This window comes from Triticum urartu, chromosome 7A, assembly GCF_056163025.1.
Source record: "Triticum urartu cultivar PI428250 chromosome 7A, HENAU_Tu73, whole genome shotgun sequence".
In the NCBI taxonomy this organism is placed as follows: Eukaryota; Viridiplantae; Streptophyta; class Magnoliopsida; order Poales; family Poaceae; genus Triticum; species Triticum urartu.
In genome coordinates, this window is record NC_141879.1 from 691315067 (window position 1) to 691321100 (window position 6034).

The following is a 6034-nucleotide window of genomic DNA, read 5'->3' on the forward strand; positions in this document are numbered from 1 at the left end:
GCCGCCACTGTGTGCGTCGTCGCCGCTTCCGTCGACTCCGTGTGCGTCATTGCCGCCGGAGCTGGTCGCCATTGGAGCGGGAGAAAACTGAATCGAGGGGGTGGACTGAATCAACGGGGTGGGGAACGGCTAGACCTAGTACACGGGCGCGCGAAAACGACCTTCTGTCGCCGTCTAACGGCGTCCGTCAACCCGCGCCACGTCAGCCCGACAGGCGGGACCCACCTGTCAGATTCACTGTTTTCTGGGCTAAAACGCAGCGTCAGTGCTCCGCGTTAATGATTAGCCCCATTGTTGGTGGTTTTTGTGCCCTGGCTCAAATGTGATACCGATCTGTTACCCTAGCCCATAGTGTGGTGATTTTGGGTAAATAACTCTGTTCAGACCAACCCATACCCACCCTACATATGGGCTGAATTTGGAGTGTGCTGGACAACTTTTTGGGTAAATAACTCTGTACTGAGAGTGAGAATATGATTGGATGGTCAATTTTCAGTCGGATGATGATCGAGCGGTTCGGATGTTTAGGGATAGTTAGAGGGGTCTCGTTGAGTCTCCAAGAGCATAGTGAACGGACTTGTTCGTGCTACGTACACTAGCCCTGAACGGACTCCAGCTTTTTCTTACACCAAATTCTGCTCCTGTGAGTTTGCCGTGGCGACCCTTCTCTGAAATTCTTAATCCCCAAACCAGATCGACAGCGGAGATGGAAGGGAAGAGAGCGCCGGCGGCCGCCGCAGCGGCCATCTCGGCCGTGCTCGACGACGACGACCTCCTCGGTGAGATCCTCCTTCGCCTCGCCTTCCCCACCAGCCTCGTCCGCGCCGCCCTCGTCTGCAAGCGCTGGCTCCTCCACGCCGCCGCGCCGGCCTTCCTCCGCCGCTTCCGCGGCCTCCACCCGCCCAGCCTTCTCGGCTTCTACGTCGTCACCACAGCCATCCACCCCCCTCGGTTCGTGCCGCTGCCCCAGCCCCCTGAGCTCGCCGACGTCGTCCGCCGCGGCAGCTTCGATCTGGATTCCTTGGGCCCCGACAGGTTCGACCTGGATTGCTGGAACGGCCTCCTCCTCCTCTCAACCTTCGAGATGTACCCGAACCGCACCATGAACACAACAAGGGTGCGTTGTCCCCTCTACCCTGCGAGGGACACGGCCATCCTCCCAACAGTCCCCAACACCAGCATCCATCACGACGGCTTCACATACCACGATCGTGAGAGGAGGAGGTCAGTCAGTGTCTGTCCTACTTCTGTTTGGCAATAATGCATAGAGAGCAGCAGACAGTTGTGGATGTGTACGCATTACAAGAAGGTATCTGGACCATCCACTCTTCCTCTGTAACTGAAATCCCTAGAATTGTACTCCTATTGCCTTCTACTTTGATTGGTGACACTAAAATCTACAATGTGGCCTTTGTGAACAACAGTTATAAGTTGATCCTGCTCGATCTTGTGTCCGCATATTTGTCATTAGTGAACTTTCCGGAAGAGGTTAAGGGCTTGAGCTTTGAGCTGTCACTCACGGATGATTCTCAGCTTCATCTGATCCATGTAAAAGGGTCTCAGCTTCGCGTCTGGCTCCACAGAATGGATAGCAATGGCGTCTCCAACTGGTTGCTTGAGCGTACCATTTGTTCGCGTGAGATATGTGCTAACTATAGGATACCAACTTGCATGGTCCAGGATGTGGCTGATTCAGCATTTGCCAGCAGGGTGCATGCAGTTGGGGTCAATGCTGAGTTTGTTTTCTTGGAGATGGAAGATGTCCTCTACCTGTTTGATATTAAGAACAAGGCGGCAAAGAAGGTTTACAAGATGACGCCAGAGGATAAAAGTTTGAATAGTGTCATTCCTTTTATGATGGTTTGGCCTCCTAAATTCCCTGCGATGAAGGAGATGCGCGATCCAACAGAATGACCCTGTACAGTTTGCCTCTTTTCAATCTGCCTAGTACTGTCGTCTATTTTTCAATGTCAAATATATGCTGATATTTTATCTTCTTTGCCATTTTTATCATGTGCATATGCTTATGTCCGATTCAAATTTCTAGTGCGAATCAACATATGAGTACAATCTCTTAGTGGTGAAATGCACTTGCTTTTCTTACATGCCGTTTTTTGGTAATAATTGTCGGAACGTTAACTGAGATACTAGGATATATTTTGGATATTTTTTTAGCTGCTATCTTGCAGATTTACATCTTAACAAATTTCTATCTTTTACATTCTAATACCTCTGTATAAAAACTTGGGTTTCACCGCATAACTTGAGCTTTAGATTCTTTTATTCAGGAGCTAGCTTCTTAATTCTTCAGCTCAAGGTGGTTTGTCCCCCTCGAGTTTCAGGGGTTGTAAATTATTATTATGTAGATCAGGAATGCCAAAGGTTTTCTTTGATTTGAATACCCATGTATCTGTATTGTTTTTCTTTTTTTATACTTGGCGGGAATAGAAGCCGATTATTAGAAAATTGGAAACACCAATCTGATGACTGAAGACAACCACTAGTAGAAAAAGGGTCAAACGTGAAGCACATTAGTGCCGGTTCCAACGGCTAGCCGGGCCGCTTTCATTAGTACCGGTTCGTGGCGAACCTTTAGCACCGGTTCGTGCCACGAACCGGTACTAATGAGAGTGGTGGCAGGATGTTGTCAGACTGGGGCCCCTCCAGCCCCTTTAGTACCGGTTCTTGGCACGAACCGGTACTAAAGGTCGTCCTAAATAAACCCTTCGTCCACCCGAGCTCGCTCTGTTCTTCCCCTTTCCCCTCTCCTCTCTGTTCTTCCCCTCTTCCTCTCGAGCTCATCACACATTTTGCCCAAAATTTGTCAAGATTTGAAGGTCCCCATCCATTCAAATGATCACAAAGGTTAGCAACTTTGTCCTTTCATCTCTCATTGCTAGATTAGCTCTTGCAATGCTTTATATAGTGATTAATTTGTGAGTTTAGTAATTTGGGAGGATATATATATGTGTGTGCTAGTATTTGATTTATATGCAATTTGAGGTCAAAAATAACACTCAGTTTGCATATGTAGGTGTGGTTTACTTAGTGCCTTCTAAATCTCCGTCGTAACCACCGTCGATCGCCCGCACTGGCCGTCCCGTCGCCGGCACCACCTTGTGGTGAGCCTCTTGTTCATGAAATTTTATATAAAAATTGATGTTTGTGTGATTTGGATATATAGTTACTCGTATAATTATCTTACCCGTACGTTGTTTGTTTTACATATAGTGCCATGGTTTTGATATCCGTCCCCGTCGGCCCTCGTCCTTGTTATGATTCGGATGTGGTATATATATTCTCTTTTAAAACTAGTTGCATTTCGTGTTTATGACAAATTATGCCCATCAAGTTGACATAGAAATTTTTTCTAGGAGGTATGTGAACCGGAAATTCCAACCGACCCTATTGTCGAGAGGTTAAATTTAGTTGAAAGAGAAAAGGAGTACTTGAAAGAAAAATTGAAAAGAATTGAGGGGGAGAAGATGGAATTGGAGTTGCATGTTGCCGATGTCGTCGATGATCACAAGATCAAGATGGAGAAAATGCGCTTGAAGATTAGAAAGATTAGAAAATATGCCATCGATAGTGAGGCTTGGTATCATTATGCTGTTGGATCCATTGTTACCTTAGTTGCGATCTTGATCGTATTTGTTGTTGCATTTAAATGCTTTAGCTAGAGAGTTATTTGTTTGTTGCATTTAAGTGTTGTATGAACTTTATGTATGAACTTGTATTAATTTGGTCTATTCGGTGTTGTGTAATGAAGATGAGCCGGCAATGGATGTACGATGACCGATGCTCTCCCCAGTTCGTTGAGGGCGTGCATACTTTTCTGCTTGCGGCTGAGGCAAACAAGCGGGCGGATGGTTTTATGCCTTTTCCATGTGCTCGCTGTAAGAATGGTCACAATTACTCTACGTCAAGAACCATTCATGTCCACCTGTTTAAGTCCGGTTTCATGCCCCACTATAATGTTTGGACCAAGCACGGAGAAAGAGGGGTTATGATGGAAGACAATGAAGAAGAAGAGGACGACGACAGCTATCCTGGCCATGGGTTCCCTGAATACGATGATACAACAATGGGGGAAGAAGCTGAGCCGGTAATGCGGGAAGAAGCTGAGCCGGCAATGCGGGAAGAAGTTGAAGAAGAGGCATCAGATGAGCCAGTTGATGATCTACGTCGGGTCATTGCCGATGCAAAGAGAAATTGCGCAAGTGATTTGGAGAAGAAGAAGTTGCAGCGCATGTTAGAGGATCACAAAAAATTGTTGTACCCGAATTACGTAGGTGACAAGAAAAAGCTGGGCACCACACTGGAATTGCTGCAATGGAAGGCAGAGAATGGTGTATCTGACAAGGGATTTGGAAGTTGCTGGTAATGATAAAGGATATGCTTCCAAAGGACAACGAATTGCCCGAGAGTACGTACGAAGCAAAGAAGGCTATCTGCCCTCTAGGGTTAGAGGTGCAGAAGATACATGCATGCCCTAATGATTGCATCCTCTACCACGGTGAGTACGAGGATTTGAACGCTTGCCCGGTATGTGGTGCATTGCGCTATAAGATCATCCGCGATCACCCTGGTGATGTCGAGGGCGAGCGCCCCAGTAAGAAGATTCCTGCCAAGGTGATGTGGTATGCTCCTATAATACCACGGTTGAAACGTTTGTTCCAAAACAAAGAGCATGCCAAGGCGATGCGATGGCACAGAGAAGACCGTAAGAAAGACGGAAAGTTGAGAGTACCCGCTGACGGGTCGCAGTGGAGAAAAATTGAAAGAAAGTACGGGAAGGAGTTTGCAGATGACGCGAGGAGCGTATGGTTTGGTCTAAGCGCAGATGGCATTAATCCTTTTGGGGAGCAGAGCAGCAACCATAGCACCTGGCCTGTGACTCTATGTTTGTATAACCTTCCTCCTTGGTTGTGCATGAAGCGGAAGTTCATTATAATGCCAGTGCTCATCCAAGGCCCTAAGCAACCCAGCAACGACATTAATGTGTACCTAAGTCCATTAGTTGAAGAACTCTTACAAGTGTGGAATGGAACAGGTGTACGTGCGTGGGATGAGCACATGGGGGAAGAATTTGACCTAAAGGCGTTGTTGTTCGTGACCATCAATGATTGGCCTGCTCTCAGTAACCTTTCAGGACAGACAAACAAGAGATACCGCGCATGCACGCACTGTTTGGACGATCCCGACAGTATATATTTGGCTAATTGTAAGAAGAATGTGTACCTGGGACATCGTCGATTTCTTCCGAGCAGGCATCCCGTAAGAAAGAAAGGCAAGCATTTCAAAGGTGAGGCGGATCACCGGACGAAGCCTCGCCACCGTACTGGTGCTGATGTACATGATATGGTCAAGGATTTGAAGGTGGTCTTTGGAAAGGGTCCTGGTGGACAACCTGTTCCGAATGACGTTGACGGACGCGCACCCATCTGGAAGAAGAAATCTATATTTTGGGACCTGCCCTATTGGAAAGACCTAGAGGTCCGCTCCGCAATCGACGTGATGCACGTGATGAAGAATCTTTGTGTGACCCTGCTTGGCTGCTTGGGCGTGTATGGGAAGACAAAAGATACACCTGAGGCACGAGAGGACCAGCAACGTATGCACGGAAAAGACGGCATACATCAGGGTCATGCAAGCTATGCTCTTACCAAAGAAGAGAAGGAAATCTTCTTTGAATGCCTACTCAGTATTAAGGTGTCGTCTGGCTTCTCGTCGAATATAAAGGGAATAATAAACATGGCAGAGAAAAAATTCCAGAACCTAAAGTCTCATGGCTGCCACGTGATTATGACGCAACTGCTTCTGGTTGCATTGAGGGGGCTTCTATCGGAAAACGTTCGATTAGCCATTGTGAAGCTATTTGCATTTCTCAATGCAATCTCTCAGAAGGTAATCGATCCAGAAATCATACCAAGGTTAGAGAATGATTTGGTGCAATGTCTTGTTAGTTTCGAGTTGGTGTTCCCACCATCCTTCTTCAACATCATGACGCACGTCCTAGTTCACCTATGCGAAG

General features: G+C 47.1%; 1 pseudogene; it reads left to right on the top strand.

Moving 5' to 3' along the window:
* The first annotated feature begins 616 nt into the window (after positions 1 to 616).
* On the top strand, positions 617 to 1914 carry LOC147961576 (uncharacterized; annotated as a pseudogene).
* The last annotated feature ends 4120 nt before the right edge of the window (positions 1915 to 6034 follow it).